A 21582-nucleotide genomic window follows, 5' to 3' on the forward strand; every position below is an offset into this window, starting at 1 on the left:
AGATCACAAGTAGGCAGAGGCAGGCAGAGAGAGAGAGGAGGAAGCAGCCTCCTTGCTGAGCAGAGAGCCCAATGTGGAGCTCGATCCCAGGACTCTGGGATCACGACCTGAGCTGAAGGCAGAGGCTTTAGCCCACTGAGCCACCCAGGCGCCCCATAGAATTGTTAGATTTTCTAATGAGAGGGGCACAAAGTCAGGAAAAACCTGTGGTGGCATCTTGGTGACATCATCCATTGAAGTCTCTAGCTCAGTGATTTTTTCAGTATATTCATAGAGTTGTGCAACCCTCACTGTAACTGTAGGCTATTTCAACATCCTGCAAAGAAATGGTCTGTTAGCCCTCTCCACCTTGGGCAAACACTAATTTACTCTCTGGGTCTATGGATGTGCCTGTCCAGGGCAGCCCACATAAGTGGAATCACAATATCTTGTCTCTGAGTGGCTTTCTTAATTTAGCATAAAATTTTTTTTAAGTTCCTGTCATTGCGTGTATCACTGCTTCATCGCTCATATACTACGTTTTGTTTCCATCATTTGGGAGACATTTAGCTCATTGGCACTTTTTACTTATGAATCACACTGTTAATGAAGATTTATGTAGATAATTGTGTTGTTGGAGCTCACTTATTTTTCATTGGTTTGAGAACAATTCTTCAGCTCTCTTAATTTATTCTTCATTACCTTAAAGGAACAGAAATTAATTCTTTCCATAGGAAGGGAAGAAGCAACAGAGCTGAGTGGCCCACTGTCCGTTAGACCATAGTGTTCCAGTGTTTCAACCAGATTCCTTGGATGACCTGGGGCCCTGTGCAGGCATTCCAGTATGGCTTCCTTAATAAATCTTTCTAAATCTACACACGCATCTTCGGGAGAAAACTGAAAGAAGTGTAAAAGAAAAATGAATACTTCAAAATACATGTATTCTTATTCACTGGCATATTTGCACCCCAATTAACACTAGAATTATAGTTGCCCTTTCTATTTACACATTCAGTATGTGGGGCACAACTTGGGGTCCCAGGAGATGACTCAATGTCAGCTATGAAAAGCTTTCTTGTTGGGAGAAGAGGTTTTTTGTTTTTTGTTTTTGTTTTTTTATGGTTAATTTGGAAATGATCTAAATCGTTGCTTCAAAGACAAAAGTGGGGGTTTCACCATAAAAATAAGTTTTGATTTTAAATGAGAAAAAGAAGAATATAAAGGAAGACTTTGCTCACATGTCTTACATCTTAAAGATTTCCATAGACTACCATTGGGAATATCACTGAAAATCATGAAATAGGCTCTGGTCAACGAATATTATTGCATTGTTTTGGACATTTCCAATAGAAGGGAGTGGATGTTCATAGTATTTTTTAACTCCTGTTGGCCAGGTTTGCCGATTTGCTACTGTATTTTATGGCAAGGGCATGAATCCTCAAAAAACCTTTTAAATTTTTTCACTTAAAAATATCAAGGATTCAAGAGTGCCTGGGTGGCTCAGTTGGTTAAGGGTCTGCCTTCAGCTCAGGTCATGATCTTGGGGCCGTAGGATCGAGTCCTGTGTCTGGCTCTCTACTCAGTAGGGATTCTGCTTCTCCCTCTCCCCTGCCCATCCCTGCTGCTCATGCTCTCTTTTTCTTCTCTCAGATGAATGAATAAAATTTTTTAAAAATAGGACTAACAATTCAGTGGTACCTGGGTAGCTCAGTTGGTAAAGCATCTGCTTTTGGCTTACGTCATGATCCCAGGGTCCTGGGATCACGCCCCACATTAAGCTCCTGGCTCAGGGAGAAACTCTCTCTCCTCCCTCTGCTGCTCCCGACCCTCCACTCATGCCTTCTCTCCAACAAATAAATAGAATCTTTAAAAGTAGGTAAAATTCAGAATTCAAATAAGATATGTAATGAAAAAAGTTGTCTTCTCCTTTAAACCCAATCAGTTAAGTGATGTTAATAGTATAATGCATATCTACAGTTTCCCTCATGCTTATATGGTATAGTATCAGATGGTGAAGCATTTTTTTCTCTTTTTAGTTGTAAAAGTAGTGCTGAGACAACATTGCCAAAAGTTTTAGAAAAGGATCACCTTCAGTTTTTATCACCTAACACACTAGCTGTTTGGTTTTTCTTTGAACATTTCCATTCACTGTTTTGTTTTGTTTTTTTCATATGTGTTACAGGTAACTTAAATATAGTTTTAATATTTACCATTTAAAAACAGCTGCATAATCCATTGAATAGAATATCATAATTATGTAACAATTCCACATTTTAATTGCTTTTCTTAGAAACATGGAAATATGAAAAAAAAATTAAAAAAAAGAAACCTGGAAATACAATTAACTAGGCCAAAGTCTATAAACCACTTTATTTGCCTCTTAATTTCACATAGTCAAATTGCTATTGAGCAAGAGTTGAATTAATTTATGAAATTAATTAGAAATTCTGCTCTACCATCAACATCCCTTCTCTTGGTACATACTATTTACCAAGATATGGTTTACATTTCTTTAAACATTTAATCTTTTAAAAGGTTTTGGGAATATAAACATTTTTTTTGCTGGAGAATCTTATCCTTATTGAAATATTTGAACTAATGTGATAAAGATACTAGATCTTGGTAAAAGAAAAACTCGCCCTATGTTGAGGCATGTGTAATATAGTCTCTATTGATATATTTGTTTGAAATCCTTAAGGAAAAAAGATTTAAGGAATTTATTAATGAGAGACAATTAAAAATTTTTATTTTGACCCATTCTTTAAATGTAATTCTCATTTGACTTCAGGAATCTAAAATACATAGATTATTGAGAAAAGTTTAAAGATAATTTCTAGTGTGTAAGGATTGGCCAGAGTAAGCCCTTCTCCCCCAAAGATTGTGCTTTCCCAATTTTTTCCACACTCAAGGCACTGAGAAAACACATCATTAAAAACATAATTTTAAAATGTCATAGACCATGCCATTTTTGTAACACCATTTTTATGTTCCATTAAGAAAAAGTTTTTCTGGGATGCCTGGGTGGCTCAGTTGGTTAAGCAGCTGCCTTCAGCTCAGATCATGATCCCAGCGTCCTGGGATCGAGTCCCACATCGGGCAGGGAGCCTGCTTCTCCCTCTGCCTCTGCCTGCCATTCTGTCTGCCTGTGCTTGCTCTCCCCCCCCCTCTGATAAATAAATAAAATCTTTTAAAAAAAAAAGAAAAAGTTTTTCCAGTTAATCAGGCTTTTACATTACTTGGAATTAATATTTTATATCTTACTGGAAAACTTCTTTCAATTTTACCAGACATAGATTTTTATCACTCATGTGTACATAAAATGAGAAATAGTCAAATGCATATTTGGTATACTTAAGACTCAGGATCTGACTTTTCTGAATCACTATTGACTTGGATGTCTTTTCTTTTCTATACAGTGTTTCTCTCTGTGCCAAAAAGAGGATATTTCTTAAAAGAATTCAGAAACACCAAAAATCATTGGTGCTGTAAATCAGCTTTACAATCATATCATGTCAGCGTCCTTGTGTCAGCGTCCAGGTTCAGGGATGTAGCTCAGTGTATCTGATTCACCTACAATTGGTGCCCAAGAGCTTGGAAGCTGACACCAAGGTTCCTGTGGAGGCAATGCCAACACTATGAAAATTGCCACTTATTCAATAGCACTTATAAGATACAGCCTGGGGTACCTGGGTTGCTCAGTCGATTAAGGGTCTACCTTTGGCTCAGGTCATGATCCCAGGGTCCCAGGATCAAGTCCCATATCGGGCTCCCTGCTCAGTGGGGAGCCTGCTTCTCCTTCCTGCCCTGCCACTCTCCCTGCTCATGCTCTCTCTCTCTCTGTCAAATAAACAAATAAAATCTTGAAAAAAAAAAAAAAAAGATATAGCCTGATTTCAAAGACGTTAAAGCATGGAAGAAAATGTGAGTCTCAGCTATCAAAAAGAAAAGAGAAAAAGAAAGAAAAGAAATCTTGCCATTTGCAACGATGTGGATGGAACTAGAGGATATTAACACCAAGCGACTTAAGTTCATTAGAGAGAGAGAGAGAAGTACCATATGATTTCATTCATATGGGGAATTTAAGACACTAAACAGAGGAGCATAGGGGAAGGGAGGGAAAAATAAAACAAGAAGAAATCAGAGAAGGAGACAAACCATGAGAGACTCTTAATCATAGGAAACACACTGAGGGTTGCTGGAGGGGAGGGGAGTGGGAGGATGGGGTAACTGGGTGATGGGCATTTAGGAGGGCACTGGGTGTTGTATACCACTGAAGAACCACTGAACTCTGCCTCTGAAACTAATAACACACTATATGTTAATTAATGGAATTTAAATAAAATTAATTTTTTAAAAAAATGTGAGTCTTAGCACAGATAGCTATGATGGATAGATATGGTCACCTTTGTACGTGTGGAATCCAAGGGCAGCCCCCGGCCTGCTCTGGCTGCCACAAGGGTTGAAGACATGAAGAGGGAAGCCCAAGGGTGGCCAGCCTCCTGCCTTTTACATTGCTGAGGGGGCTGACGAGTAAGGTGGGCACCAGACTTACTGCTGAGGATGACACTTCACCGGGGAGACAGTAAGGTTCTAGTGACGATGAGTCAGTATTTCCATTCCTGTTTTTCTTTTAAATAAACTAGTGTCAAAACAGCTTATTTTTTAAAAGTAGTTTTCTTAAAATTATTTAGCACATTCATATTAAAGCAAAATTATTTGGCTGGGGAATATATAATTGCTAAGTAACCATTTCTACTGCGTGAAATAGGTAGAGCACCTATATGGCAACATTTGGAAATTTCTAGTTTTCTCCTGAAGTCCTGGAGTCATTTAGGGAAAGAAGATACGCTAAATGTCTGCCATATGCCTTAAAACTAATTTTGCAGTTTTACTAAATTCTGGAAATGAGCTGCTGTGCTGACATGTTTTGTCAGTCTCTAAACAGATGGGATTCTGTTTCAAGGGGAGAAAGGAATGATTTTAAAGAACCTGTTTTAATAAAAGACTTAAAAACTGCCCCTGTTAATGTTGAATTCTGGTCACCAGGTAGTTTATATAATTGTACAGAAACTTTTTTCAGCACTGCCCTTCAGGAAAGACAATTTGCATTGCCCTGGAAATACTCCTTTGCACAAAAAATAATGCTCTTTATTTTATGTTTTAATAGTCACTTTAGTAAATGCTTCTGTTTTGCTATCATTTTTCACAGCAAGTATCAGGAAACCCAGAATGACTTCATAATTTAAAAAAACATCTATCCCCCAAGAAATAACATAACATAACATAACATAACATAACATAACATAACAACAACATAAAAATTAAAAAGTCTATCCCGGAATGCCTGGGTGGCTCAGTTGATCCAGCATCTACCTTCAGCTCAGGTCATGATCCCCAGGTCCTAGGATCGAGTTCTGCATTGGGCTCCCTGCTCAGTGGGAAGCCTGTTTCTCCCTCTGCCTGCTTTTCCCCTTACTTGTGCTCGCTCTCATGTCAAATAAATAAACAAAATATATTTTAAAAAATCTATCGCTTCTACCTCTCCTATTCCCACAGAAATTTTAAAATATTATTGGTTATTTTCCCCCTTTCTACTTAAAAGATGTATGCATATTTACAATCTTGTTTCCCTTTATTTTATTCACTTTCATGTGCCACATGTTGCCATCGACTCTAGTGAGGGTAAGTGCATGTGTAATCTTACTAGATCCCAAAATCCTTAAACATTTCTTACCAGAGTGTAACGTAATGTGGTATACAAATCTTATGTGTACCGATGAATGCATTTTTAGAGATACGTAAATCTAAGCAACTACTACCTAGAATCAGGATATAAAATATGTGAGTTCTCAGAACCCCTCTCAAGCCCCTTTGTTGTCACTACCAATCTTGTCGCAAAGGTAACAGCACCCTTGATTCTAACACTTATAGATAAGTTAGTTCTTATAGATAAGGTTGTTCCTTTACAATAACATAAATAAAACCAGAGAGTCCTTTTTTAGGTGCCTGGCTTCTTTTGTTCAACACGGTACACATGAGAACTCTCCATGCCATTGTGTAAGACAAAGTTTGTTTCACTGTTGCATAGTATTGCAGCGTATGACAAAATCAGCATTAAAAAAAAAAAATCAATTTTCCCCAAAGATAACAGACTTTTGAGGAATATAGTGATTTGCAGCACCACCCCCGACCCGGACCCTGTTCGGGTGTGGTCCTTGAGTCCTAGTGGAGTGGGTCCTCCATTCCTCCTTTCTGAGCCCAACAGGAATTATCCTTATGCTGCAAGCCCAAGAGTGGGTTTGGGGGTGGGAGGAAGGACTCTCCTAGGAGACATTTCCTGGCGGGCCTGCCCTGGCCAGGCACCACCCCTCAGGCTGCCTGGCGCTAGAGCCCCACCCACTGCGGTGCTTTGCCCTTGTTTTTTTTCCTTCAAAAATCCAGGGACAGGGGTTGATTGGATGAGTCCTGACAAGGGGGCGCCCAAGGGAGAGGAGAGGACAAGCTCTCAGGAATCCTTTATTGTTATAGCAATAACAATAACAACAGTGAGGAAACAGGAGAGAGAAAACCAGACCATTAAAACTACTGGTGGTTTAATCTACCTCCCCTGCCCCCAAAATCTATTTTAATTCTCATGGACATTTGGGTTATCTCCAGTTTGGAGCTACTATGAATAGGGGTGCCATGAACTTTCTTTTATGTATCTGTTGGTGAATGTTAAGTTTGAATTTCTATTGAGTGTAGGCCTAGGGTCTGTAGCATATGCTAGGTCCTAATGTAAGCTCACCTTTGGTGTACCCTACCTAACAGTGCCCAGAACAGTTACAGGGTTCTGCACATCCTTGCTAACATTAAGTGTTGGCAGGGTCTTCAAGTTCTTTCTTTCTTTCCTTTTTTATTTTGAGATACTTATTTATTTATTTGATAGAGAAAGAAATAGCGAGAAAGAGAACACAAGCAGGGGGAGTGGGAGAGGGAGAAGCAGGCTTCCCACTTAGCAAGGAGCCTGACATGGGGCTTGATCTCAGGACCCTAGGACCATGATCTAAGCTGAAGGCAGATGATTAATGACTAAGCCACCCAGGTGCCCCAAAGGTCTTCAATTTCAATTTTTCTGGCCAATGACTGGTAAGTTCTCATTATGGTGCTTATTTCTTTGTCTAATTTCTACTGAGATATATATGCACAAGAATGCACAAATTCTACAGGCCAAGGAGCTTGCCTAATTTTTTTCACAGAGCTTAATAACATTGTTTTAATCACTTTAATAGAATTTATTGCTTAGAGCACTAACAGATTCACAACAAAGTGGAGTGGAAAGTAGAGTTCCCCGAGACACCCTGGTCCCCAACATGCAGGATCTCCTACTATCAACTCTGCCCACTCCCAGAGTGGGATATTTGGGACAATCAATGAACCTATTACACTGACACATCACAAAGACCCAAAATCCATAGTTTACATTCAGGTTCACTCCTGGCATTGTACATTCTATGGGTTTGTACAGATATATAATGACAAGCATACAGCATCATGGTACCATACAGGATAGTTTCACTGTCCTAAAAACCCTGTGTTCCACTGAATTGTCCCATCCTCCTAACAAACACTGATTTTTTTTTTTTTTAAATCCCTTGGGGAGCCCAGATACCACTGATTTTCTGTCGTCTCCATAGTTTGGGCTTTCCTGAAACATCATAGAGTTAGAATCATATAGTGTGTAGCCTTTGCAGACTGGCTTATTTCACTCAGGAATACGCACTTACATTTCTTCCATGTCTTTTCACAGCTTGATAGCTCCTTTGTTTTTTGTGGTAAATAATATTCCATTGTCTAGATATACCACAGTTTATCCAATCACCTACAGAAGGACATCTTGGTTGCTTCTAAGCTTTGGAAATTATGAATATGATGCTATAAACATCCTTGAGGAGGTTTTGTGTGGATGTTAAGTTTTCAAATACCAAGGCGTGAGATTGCTGGATCACATGGCAAGAATATGTTTAGTTTTGTAAGACACTGCCAGACTGTCTTCCCAAATGGCTGTACTACTCTGAGTTCCCACCAGCAATGAATGAGGGTACTGTCGCTCCACATCCTTGGCAGCGTGCTACTGTTTAGAAATTTGGCCATTCTAATAGGTGTGTAGTGGTACTGTCATTTTGTTTTTCAATTCCGCAATGACATATGATGTTAAACATCTTTTGCATATGCTTATTTACCATCTGTAGATCTTTAGTAAGATGACTGTTTAGATCTTTGCCCATTTTTAAATGGAATTTTTCATTTTCTTCATGAGTTTTAAGTGTCCTTTGTGTATTTTAGATAACAATCTTCTTCCAGATACATCTTTTACAAATCTTTTCTTTTCTTTTTATATAGAGAGCCCATGTGTGAGTGGAGTGGAGAGGGCACAGGGAGAGAGAGAATGTCAAACAGATTCCATGTTCATTGAAGAGTCACACATGGAGCTAAGGCTCACGGCTCTGAGATCATGACCTGAGCTGAAATCAAGAGTCAGAGCCACCAGATGCCTCGAAAATATTTTTTCCTAGCTTGTGGCTTGTTTTCTCATTCCCTTGATGTTGTCTTTACAGAGCTTTTACATCTTTTATTTTTAAAGAACTCTTGCTAAGTTTCTTAGAGCTTAGTACATTTTCACACACACACATATCCTATGGAACCATCACCCAAATCAAGATATAGAATATTTCCAGTGCCCCAGAAGATTCCTTTCTGTCCCCACCCACAAGGGTAAATCCCTGTTCTAAGATTTATCATAGGTTAGTTTCATCTGTTTTTCAGCCTCACATAAACGAAATCATGCAATTTGTTCAAATTTGTGTCCAGCTGCTTTCACCCAACATACCGTTCTTCTTAAAATTATTATAAGAATATACCACAATCTGTTTGCCTTTAGATGGACATTCGAGGTCTTTCCAATTTGGGACCCTTATGAATAATGCGATGAATATTTTTATATGTGTTTTTTAATACACATGAATGCATTTATATGGTTCTATGTCTGTGTGTGAAATTGCTGGGACATCAGGAGTGCATATGAAAAACCAATTTAGATGTTAGGGGTGGGAGGTGTCAGTGTTCTCTACACCAACAGTGTTTGTGTGAACTCACATTCCTGTCAGCAGAGTTGGAGAATTGCAAGCGCTCCATATTTTTGTCAGTATTTGGTGTTTTCTTCTCTTTACATTTTAGCCATTCCAGTGGTTATATACTGCTGTTGCACTGTGATTTCAACTTTTATATCCCTGATGCAGTCACATACCTTTTCATATGTGTCTTGGCCTTTTGGGAGATCCTCTTTTGTGAAATGTCTGTTCAAGGGATTTGCCCACTTTTTTTCTTATTGACTTGTCTTTGTCTTTCTTGTAATTGTCAGAAGCTTTTTAGATAATCTGAATGTAAGACTTTTGTTGGACATGTGTTTTAAAAATGTCTTCTCCTACTCTGTCAGTTGACTTTTTACTCTTGATGAAACCTCTTGAGGTTCTTAATTTGATGAATTCTTGTTCCTCAAACATGCCTTATGTGGATAGGGCTCTCATGTCCTCTTTGAGAAATTCTTTACCTACCTTAGGGTCATGAAGATAATCTCTGTTATCTATTAAAAGCTTTAGGGTTTCACCCTTCATATTTAGACTTACAGTCTACCTGGAATTAATGTGTGTACAATGAGAGGTTCTGTGTGGATATCCACTTGATCCAACACCACGTTCCAGAAAGACCTCTCTTTCCCCACTATGCAATAGTGTCATTATGCCCATCAATCACGTGGCTGTCCATGTATGGATCTGTTCCTGGACTCTGCATTTTGTTTCATTAGCCTGTTTGTCTATTCTTACACTAATGCCACACTATCTGAATTATTTAACTTTATAAAAATTCTTGAGAAAGAATATCTGATAGACAAAGCCTCTCTCACCTTATGTTTCTTCTTCAAAAGTGCTTTGGTCAGGGGTGCCTGACTGGCTCAGTCCAAAGAGCATGTGACTCTTGATCTCAAGGTTGTGAGTTTGAGTCCCACTTTGGATGTAGAGATTACTAAAGAAAATAATAATAATAATGATAAATAAATAAATTGAAAGTGCCTTGACTATTCTTGGTCCTTTGAATTTATACAGATTTTTAAAAAACATCTGGTTAGTTTCCTCAAAATCTCTACCGGGATTTTTATTAGAACTAACTACATTACATCTATAGATTCATTTCAGGGAGAGCTGACATCTTTACAATTGAGTCTTTAAGTCCATGAACAGGGCCCATCTCTCAACTTCTTTGCCTTTTCTACAGTTTTACTCAATCTCTGCTTTTCTTGCACACAGAGAAGTCTTATCTTGTTAGTCATATCTTGTTAGATTTATTCCTAGGTATTTCATTTTTTTCAATGATCTTTATATAGTGTCTCTAAAATATATTTTTTCTTATTTTGTACCTTTTGGCCTATCTAAATTTTTTTAAAAAAGATTTTATTTATTTATTTGACAGAGATCACAAGTAGGCAGAGAAGCAGGCAGAGAGAGAGGAGGAAACAGGCTCCCAGCTGAGCAGAGAGTCCAGATGCGGGCTCCATCCCAGGACCCTGGGATCATGACCTGAGCCGAAGGCAGAGGCTTTAACCCACTGAGCCATCCAGGTGTCTCCTGTCTAAATTTCTTATTAATTTTTAGAGTTTATAGATTCTTCTGGATTTTGTATTTTTAAAAAATCACATCACCTGGGAATCTTGACGATTTTGTTTCTTCCTTTCTAATCTCTATGCATTTTTTTAATCTTGCATTTTAGTACTTTGAGCATGAGGTTGAATGGAAGTGATACCCATAAGCACATTTGCATGTTCCCATCTCAGCGGGAAGGTTTTCAAGATATCACCATTCAGTATATTTGCTGTAGGCTTTTTATAGATACCCTTTCTTAGATTAGAGAAAATCCCTTTCATTTCTGGTTTGCTGTAAGTGTTCTTGCTACGAATTTTATCAAATGCTTTTTCTGCATCTATTAAAATAATCACATGATTTTTCTCCTTTATTCTGTTGATGTGGCAGATTCTGTAGATTAATTTTTGGAAGTTAAATCAATTTGCATTCCTAGAGACATTAGTTTTTTCTACATTGCTGGATTTGATTTGTTAATATTTTGTTTAGGATATTTGCATCTATGTTGATGAGAGACATTAGTCTGTAATTTTCCTTCTTTGTATGTCTTCATTAGGTTTTGTTGTCAAAATTATGTCGGCCTCATAAGAGGAATTGAGGGCTTTTTGATATTCCCCTATTCTCTGAAACAGTTTATATAATGTTTTTGCTCTTTTTTTTTCCCTTAAATATTATAATAATTCACCAATGAAGCCATCTGGGACTGTGTTTGTGTGGGGGTGGGGTTGGGGGTGGGGGAATACTTCTGTTAAGTTCTTTTCAGCTAAAATAAGCCAAACTTGATTTCCATTGTTTAGAACTGGGATAGTATTTTACAATATTACAGATCATAATGAAAGAAGGAAATCACAAATGGGCCTAGATTTGAAGAAGGTGAAGTCATATGCTTGGGTTTGAAATTTGTTAAAATTAATGTGATGTCAAAAAAGGAAATTTTAAAAAAGCAAGTCAGTATTCTTCCAATCATTGAAACAAAGAATGTTCTATTTTCTTTTTCCTTTAACTATGTGTCACATGGTTTTCTGTGAAAAAGTTTGTTTTTCTCCTATTAAAGCTCTAAAGGTAAACTTATTAGAGAAGTTCAGATAATGGTATAAAAAAATTCTGAACTTATAGATTTTATGGTTGTAGGAAAAGAGTGAATTTGATTTATCAAATGATGTGGAAAACAAAGACCGAAGAAAAAAGTATTACATTTCCTTACTACTTACAACCCACTGACAAGTCCTTGAAACAGGCAGAGTGACATTCCTCTAGGGACACAATTGATATTGATACTATGCTAAGGGCAAAAGGCAATCTTAAGCCCAACCCCCAGGATCCTGTAAGTTTATTTTAAATATAGAAATTCTTTTGGAAATTTCCTTTATCTCTACCCCCCAGATACCTGTTGGCAACCATCCCCCAAACATATGACCCACTGATATACATCTCTAGGGTCTCATGACTCAGGTATTACTAGACAGTAATAAATAACCTTTTCCCAACAACAGTTAGCCCCTTCAAGGTCCTGAAAACTGTGCTCCTAAAATTCCTTAGAGACTTCTGCTATCCCTAGCACCCTCCCTACTTGAAAGTATAGGGTCACCTGGGTGACTCAGTTAACTTCTGACTTCAGCTCAGGTCATGATCTCAGAGTCCTGGGATTGAGCCCCGCATTGGGCTCCATGCCCAGTGAGTAGTCTGCTTCTCTCTCTCCCTCTGCCCCTCCCTCCACTCATGTTCTCTCTCTCTCAAATAAATAAATAAAATATTTTTTAAAATGTATATAATGGGGGGGGGTGCCTAGGTGGCTCAGTGGGTTAAAGCCTCTGCCTTCGGCTCAGGTCATGATCTCAGGGTCCTGGGATCGAGCCCCACATGAGGCTCTCTGCTCAGCAGGGAGTCTGCTTCCCCTCCCTCCCCCCGCTTGCATCTCTGCCTACTTATGATCCCTGTCAAATAAATAAATAAATAAATTTTTTAAAAAGTATATAATGGGCCACTCCTCATGACCTCACTGCAACTCTTTCTGCTCACTGGTCCTGACCCTGTGCTTTAATAAAGTCACCTTTTGGCATCAAAGATGTCTCAAGAATTCTTTCTTGGCCATCAGCTTCAAACCCTAACATTGTCTTTCCTACATCTTTTCCACAATGTCACTTTTATTCACTCATAAAGTGACATTGCTTTTAGTTCATTAACTTCCTACCCTCTTCTGCTACCTTGTGTGTTGTGTGGCTTGTCTTCTGTCCTGCTCTGTGTGCTGTGTAAGAAGCCAAGTGTAATCACATAGGGTATTGTCATTGAGCTTGGAATCCTGAACCTGCTTTATAATTGTGATTTAACTTTGCTTTATGAGTGAATAAAGCTGATGGCCCAGAAAGAATTCTTGAGACATCTTTGGTGCAAAAAGTGATTTTATTAAAGCATAGGGACAGGACCTGTGGGCAGAAGGAGCTGTGCTGGGGTCATGAAGAGTGGCCCATTATATACTTTCAGGTAGGGAGGGGATTAGGGATAACATAAGCCCCTAAGGAATTTTGGAAGCAAGGTTTCCAGGACCTTGAGGGGCTAGCTATTGCTGGGAAAAGGTCATTTATTACCATGCAATAAAACCTTAGTCATGAGACCCTTCAGATGTATTTTGGTGGGCCATATGCTCAGGGATGATTGCCAACATGTATCTTGCAGGGCTTAGAGATAAAGGAAACTTCCAAAGGAATTTTTATATGTTAAAGTAGACTTCTAGGATCCTGGATGGGGATTAGGGGAGAATCAGCTAGGAATGCCTTTTGCCCTTAGCAAAGTATTAACATGGAGGCAGCTGAGTCCCTAAAGGCATGTCACTCTGCCTGTTTTGAGGACTTCTCAGTGGGCTCTGGGTAGTAAGCAAATTTAATAATTTTTCTCCTGCCTTTGTTTCCCAAATCAGAAAGACCCTCCGCATGTGTGCACCTTCATAGTGGGCTCATAACTCTGGGCCATAAAGCAAACCTCAACATATTCAAATGGACTGAAATCATGTAGAATGTGTTCTCCAACCACAATGGAGGCAAAGTAGAAATCTGTAATGGAAAGATAGCAGGAAAATATCTGAACACTTTGAAACCAAACAACATACTTAAAAATAATCTATGGATCGAAGGGTGGCATGAAAGAAAGTGCAAAGAAAGAAAACTGCAGACCAGTATTTCTCATGAATGTAGACACCAAGGTCCCTAACAAAATATTAGCAGATAGAATTAAGCAATATATAAAAAGAATCATATACCATTACAAGTGTTTGCCCCAAAAGGACAAGGTTTTTTCAATATTCAAGTCAATGTAATCCATACTATTAACAGCCTAAAAATAAAAATCACATAATCATATCAATCCATGCAAAATGAAAAAACAAAAAACAAACAAAAAAAAAACCCTTTTAACAGAATTCAACGCCCACTTATGATAACACCTCCGCAAAAGAGAAAAAAGGAATGGAGAGAGACTTTTTTCTTGACATCCAAGAAAAAAGTCTTTGATGCAAAAAGCTGATTCTATTAAAGCCCTATGGGTAGAAAGATCTGCTACCTGAGAGTAGTGAGGAGCAACTGAGTATATCCTACAAGCTGGGGTGCCTGGGTGGCTCACTTGGTTAAGTGTCTGCCTTCTGCTCAGGTCCTAGGATGAAGCCCTGCATCAGGCTCCACACTCAGTGGGGAGTCTGCTTCTCTCCCTCAGCTCCAGCTCCTGATGAGGGAGCAGGAGGCTGGCTGAGGATAAATCAAAAGCTGCCACCTTGCACCCCCCTCTCCACCCGCTCCCCTAGGTAATGTGTGTGACATTCCTCAGGCACCCTTGACTGCCATAAGCGAGAAACAAAGAGCTAACTTGCAGAAATCACAATCCTACAAGACAGGAGTCTCCCTTGGTTTACAAAGGTCCTAGAGATCTACAAACAAAGAAGTTACCTTATCAATAGCACAATTTCCAGAGGCAAATAACTCAGTTCCTCAAACCCTACTGTCACCCTCCCCTCCATAAACAAAACTGAAGGAGGCTGAGGTAGAAGGAAATGTAAATATAGTTAAATCTCTTCTGAACCTAAAGCTCATTAACAAAGACACTTGATAGCAGGATTGTGACATCCCACCAGGAATCTCCCAACTATCTTGATGTTAATGGCTGGCCAAAAGACAACATTGATCAAGAAGCAAGGCCTCTGGTATCCCGGCACCTCGTAGGCCCTCTTTAGCATATGAAAGCTCTGTTGAAACCTCCCTTCCTTTCACCTTCCCCCAACCGCAAGGTAAGTAACCTACCATCCCTCACAATCCGGGGCAGCAGCTCTTCCTGCCCAGGGGTCCTGTCCCCATGCTTTGATGAACCACCATTTTGCACCAAAGATGTCTCAAGAATTCTTTCTTGGTCATCAGCTCTGGACCTCAGCCCACCGAACCTCACCTAGGTTCTAGAACTTCATCACTCCTGCTCCTGTTCTCTCGTTTCCTCTCTCAAATAAATAAATAAAATTCAAAAGAAAGCTACAGCTAGTATTATACTTAATGGAGGAAAACTGGATGTTTTCCCCCTAAAATCAGGACACAGACAAGGAGGACTATTCTTACCACTATTATTCCACATTGTACTGGAGTTTCTAGCTAACACCGAGGAACTCAGAAATTAAGATGTAACATTGTCTTTATTGGCAGACCACATGTTAGGCTATGTAAAAAATTGTATAGATCATGAAAAACAGCTACTAATAAGAACTAATGAGTGACTTTGGCAAGGAGGCAGGGTATGAGACTCCTCAAGCTGCTTTTGATGGGATTTTGGAATATAAATGAAGTTTGGTGGGGTGAGTTCAGACCCAACGACCAAGAAAGAATTCTTGAGATGTCTTTGGTGCAAAATGATGATTTATTAAAGCATGGGGACAGGACTTGTGTGCAGAAAGAGCTGCTGCACAGGGGTCTTGAGGGATGGCTGATTATATACTATGGGGTTTGGGGAGGTAAAGAAAATGGGGGGTTTCAAGGAAGAACTTTCATATGTTAAGGAAGATTCACAGGATACTGGAGGATTAGCCATCACCAAGTTAAAGTTGTTTTCCCTCTAGCAAAGCATTGACATGAAGATAGATGGGAGCTTCCTAGAGGAACTTACACTCTGCCCCTTTCAAGTATCTGTCAATGGGCTGCAGGGTATAAGGACATTTAACTGTATCTACATTTCCTTCTGAAAGCTAAATCATTGTTGGAAATGCTTTGTTCTTGTACATTGCTAAGACATTTGTAAAGGGAGGGAGACTTAGGTCTTGCAGGATTGTAATCTCTACAAGTTAAGTATTTGTTTTTCCTTCCCTTCACTTAAGGGCAGCCACAAGTGCATGAGGGATGTCACATATATCCCATGAAGGGGTGGGGGAGTGCAGGGGATGGGGTGGGGGTGGGATGGTGGTGGGTGGGTTGTGGGGCATTAGCTTCTGCTTTGTCTTCAGCTTGCCTCCTTTTCTCTCATCACCTCCGTCACTCCACTCCTGCTAATCAAAGCTCTGTACTGGTAAGTGTAAGAATTCTTGACTAGAATTCTTCAGGTAACTGCTTACTGCCTGCAGTGTAAAATCTAACATCATGCAGGGCTACGGGCCCCTGCAGGCTTCCTCTCCTGTCTACAAGCCAGCCTGATTTCTTCCCACCTACTCCCTGGCCTTCAGCTCAAGTAATGCTGACCAGTTTGCGGTTCCCCCAAACATTTCCTGTTCTTTTGCTTCACAACCTCTATGGGGTTCTCCCTTTCCTGAGGCATCTTTTCTTGGCATTGCCCATTCCTACTTCTGTGACCTTAGTCCTCTCAGTCAATGTTTCACTGAGTTCCCAAATAACTAATTAGTTAATTTAGTTAGTTAATTAATCCATTCATGACTGGAGTGGTTCTAGTTCATTATATCTTGGATTATGTGGTTTTGGAATATAGGTGAGGTTGATGTGAGAAACAAAGCCAAAAGAGAAAATTATTAAATTTCCTTACTAACTAGAGCCCACTGACAAGTCCTTGAAACAGGCAGAGTAACATTCCTCCAGGGACTCAGCTGCCTGGATGTTAACACTTTGCTAAGGGCAAAAGGCAATCCTAGCCTGAGCCCCCACTTCCCCCAGGACTCTATAAGTCTACTTTAGCATATAAAAATTTCTCTGGGGGCGCCTGGGTGGCTCAGTGGGCTAAAGCCTCTGCCTTCAGCTCGGGTCATGATCCCAGAGTCCTGGGATCGAGCCCCGAATCAGGCTCTCTGCTCGGCAGGGAGCCTGCTTCCCCGCCCCCCGCCTCCCCCCACCTGTCTCTCTGCCTGCTTGTGATCTCTGTCTGTCAGATAAATAAATTAAAAAAAAAAAATTCTCTGGAAATTTCCTTTATCCCTAACTGCCCCCAAGATACACATTGGCAATCATCTCCAAGCCTATGGCCCACCAATATACATCTGAGGGATCCTATGACTACGGTTTTACTAGACAGTAATAAATAACCTTTTCCCAACAACAGCTTAGTCCCCTTAAGGTCCTGAAGACCTTGTTTTCCAAAATTCCTTAGAGACTTATGGGATCCCTAAATCCCTCCCAACTCGTAGGTATATAACCACCACCTCTCATGACTCCACAGTAACTCTTTCTGCCCATGGGCCCTGTCCCCCTGTCTTAATAAAATCACTTTTTTGCACCAAAGACATCTCAAGAATTCTTTCTTGATCCTTGGCTTTGAACCCTAGCGTCTTTCCTACATCAAGGTTTGGTGGGGTGCGGTCTGGAACTGACAGCCAAGAAGAAATTGAGACGTGCAAGAAGGTGTCTTATTTATTTATTTATTTATTTATTTATTTTTAAAGATGTTATTTATTTGTTTGACACATATGCACAGAGAGAGAGAGAGAGCACAAGCAGAGAGAGAGAGAGAAGCAGGCTCCCCACTGAGCAGGGAGCCCCATGTGAGGCTCAATCCCAGGGCCTTGTGATCACGACCTGTGCCAAAGGCAGATGCTTAATCGAATGAGCCACCCAGGCACACCAAGAAGGTGTTTTTTTTAAAGCACAGGGGACGGGTTCTGTGGGCAGCAAGAGCTGCTGTACCGGGGTTGTGAGGGGTGACTGATTATATACTTGGGAGTTGGGGAGGTGAGGGAGAGGGAGGTTTCAGAAGGATTCTCATATGTTAAAGATTCGCAGGATACTGGGGGCCTTAAGACAGTTGGGAACTTCCCGGAGGAATGTCACACAGGTCCCACCCAGGAGTGCGGGCAGGGTTTGCAGGTTGTCAGCTTATGGTTTGTCCTCTGCTGGCCTTCTGCTCCCTCGTCAACTCCAACCTGTTTCTCTGACTTCCACCATACCACACACAGGACCATGACGTCAATATGGGATTATCAAGTTCTTTATCAAACACTTAGGTAGATCTCAGAACCGTAGAACAGTGTGGTTGCAACCCTATATATCTTGTTTCCCTGGCAAAGGTTTCTCTTGGTTCATGGGGGTCCTACACTTAAAAAAGAAATAGGTTGTCTTTTAAGTGGCTGAGAGTCTACTGGGGAGAACCAAGAACAAGTCAAAAGGCAGTTATAGTCAGTTGTGGTAGATGCTAAATAATAGCTTTTTTAAAAAAGTTAACATATGATTTATAAGAAGGAGCATGTAGTCTTGTGGGGAGGTGGGGGCCAGGGGGATGTTGGTCAAAAGCATTAACTTCAAAAGAAAGACTTGTTCCATCTAGGGGAATTTTAACATCTCCAACTGGACATCTAAAGGGCATCTCAAACTTGGCTTGTCCACAATAAATCTCTTGTTACTGTCAGGACAATTTGCAAAAGAATTTGAAATGAACAAAAAGATTGTTGGCACACTCTTTTGGGATATCTGTGCCTTTCATGATTGTGGTGTTATTGAGCACCCTGTATGTTAACTGAAAGCCATGCAGATGATTCTTGTCTGTAGAAAGGCAAATGGATTTTATTTGGTGAAGTTACAATTGATTCCCATCACCAAGGAGTGAGTTGTGCATCTATTAAATTCATTTTTGCCTTCTTCATTATGTGTGCACAGGGGGGTGTGTTTGTGTGTTTGTGTAATTCTTCTTTGAGTCGACTGTTAACACCTTACTGTTTCCCTCATTCACTAATCAGTTAAACACAAGCTTTGTTTATTTTATATTTGTGTGAAAGTCATAACTCAATCTTTTTCCCAAAAAAATATTTTAGTAGTATTGGAGGTCATCCTCCTAGATGTCCAGTGGATCCCTGTGACAGAACAAGGTAAACTGTGTTGCCAGGGGAGGGTACTTCTCTTCTGAAGGAAGCCTGGGCAACTCTTCTCCAAATTTCAAGAAGAAATCCGAGCAGCAATAGCACTTTAACTTTGCTGATTCTTTGTTTCTTTAGTTTTCTTCTTTCCTCTGTATTGATTTTATGTTTTGTTTTGATTTCTGGTTCCCACATGGCTTGTAAGCAATGCACCCAGGCAGCAGCAGTGAGGAATTTTCTTTTTGTGAGTTTTTTGAGTCCGTTCTCTAGTGAGTAAGAGACAACAGATAATCTGGTTCGTTTGTCTCTTTTAGTTTTTCTGTTTGTCTCTTTTTAGCTCAAATCAATGAAGACTTCTGTGGCCGTTGGGACAAACAGCTCTTTAACACATTGTACCAGGTAACTCGGACTTCTGTGTGATTCTGCGATTTTTGACCCGTAGCTGAAATTGTGGGAGCAAACAAAAAAACGACAAGCTCTCTCTGCCTGTTGTTGTTGCAAATAAAGGAATTGAATATCTGATACCAATTCGGAAGCATTTTAGAATCCATATTTGGACATACTTGTTAATAATCATGTTTAGCAAATGAGACTAGTTCGATCATTTTTATTTAAAAAAAAATAGGGGTGCCTGAGTATCTCAGTGGGTTAAGCCTCTGCCTTTGGCTCGGGTCATGATCTTAGGGTCCTGGGAATGAGCCCCGCATCGGGCTCTCTGCTCAGCGAGAGGCCCGCTTCCCCCTCTCTGTCTCTGCCTGCCTCTCTGCCTACTTGTGATCTTTCTCTCTGTGTCAAATAAATAAATTAAAAAAATAAATAAAATCTTTTAAAAATAGTCTATTACTTGTCTTATTTTTCAGTCTGTCACACAAGCATATATTTTATTTTACTTTATTTGCCTTATCTTTCCCAAATGTGGACAGACTTACTTACTCTTTTTTTAAGATTTATTTATTTATTTGTCAGAGAGAGTGCAAGCGAGCAAGTGAGCAGAAGCAGAAGGAGCAGCAGGCAGCAAGAGAAGCAGACTCCCTGTTGAGCAAGGAGCCCAATATGGGACTCACTCCCAGGACTTGGGTATCATCACCTGGGTTGCAGGCAGATGCTTAACCATCTGAACAACACAGGTGCCCCAGGCTTACTTATTAAATAAGCTCACACTTAATGTTACTTAACATTAGGATTAGTAACTATGTAAATCGGTGTTCGACTAAATTCAGTCATTATTCTGAAAACCTTTTTCTTCCCAAATGTAGACAGGCTTATTTATTTATTTATTAGATTTTATTTTATTTATTTGTCAAAGAGAGAGCACAAGTTGGGGAGGGGCAGAGGCAGGAGAAGCAGACTCCCTACTGAGCAGGGAGCCCCACATGGGGCTCCAGGCAGGGTTTGATCCCAATCAGGACCTGAGCTGAAGGCAAACTTTAGCCAACTGAGTTACCCAGGTGTCCCGACAGGCTTACTTATTACATAAGCTAACACTTAATGTAACTTACCTCATAGGATTATTAACTATATAAACTGGTGTTCGATGAACTTTAGTCATTATTCTGAAAAACTTTTTCTTCCAACTGTAATTAACTTTGTGTAGTTGATAGATCACTTCCAAGATGGACTGATATTGTTGAGTTAGTTTAGTGATAATCATTGGGTATCTAGAGAATGTCTAAATACTGTAAAATACCAAAACATCGATACTGACATAATCTTAACTTTACATGCTGTTGTTTCTTATTTTTATGGTATAGGGAGGTGGTATCTTGGGGTCTTGTTAATGACTGAGTTCATTTTTGCTACTTTAAGTTGTAAAAGGGACACATGTGTCTCTAGAAGTACATTATGTGGGGTTGTGAGCTTTGTCATTCTGCTCAGATGCTTGTGTAAGATGAACAATTCTCCCTCACCCATTTTCCCCCCTGCAGCCGGCCAGTTTTCTCTGTGAAATCGAGGGCACATCAGTTAAAGTTATAAAAATTAATATAACGGTTGAGGCTATACTGGAGAAGTAGTGACAGAGAAATACAACTGTGCTTGGTTCTTGTTTTTTCAAGGAAAGAGTATTTTCACCCCTGAACCAGTGATTCGCAAAGCTCTTGGGCATTCCTTGAGACCACCAAGCAAGAGATCCTGTTTTCCTCCCAGACACTCCGCCAAAGACATCTCTTACACCTCTAATTGCATCTCAAGGTCAGATGCTCAGAGGACCCAGACTACCATGCGCCCAACTTCCCAAGAACACCGTGTTGTAATTGTTCACACGTCTCCCTCCTCTTAGCTGTGAGCTCTCCGATAGTTGAGTGTTCTCACTGCACCCAAAACACATTTACACATTACTGAACTAGATGCCAGGAAAACAAGCATGCTAAGCGACAACTGCGCAAAATCGTACTTGTTTGAGAGGGTTGCTGTGCGAAAGAAATGAAATAGTGTTGCAAAAACACGGTACCTACAACAGAGCAGATGCCTGTAGGAAAGGGTTCATTCTTCTGAAGCCTGGACATTCACCAGCCCTCAAGTGAAACCAGTAAAATTCTCAGGCAATATCCAAAAACGGCATTTCAAAACGCTTGCCTCTCAAGGAAGCTGCTACAGCCGGGATGAAAAGGACGCATTCCGAGCCCAGGAGGCCAGTCCCTCCAAGCCAGATGTGGCAGTCTGGATATACATCTTCCCACCCCA

Source organism: Mustela nivalis (genome assembly GCF_964662115.1).
Source record: "Mustela nivalis genome assembly, chromosome: 4".
Classification (NCBI taxonomy): domain Eukaryota; kingdom Metazoa; phylum Chordata; class Mammalia; order Carnivora; family Mustelidae; genus Mustela; species Mustela nivalis.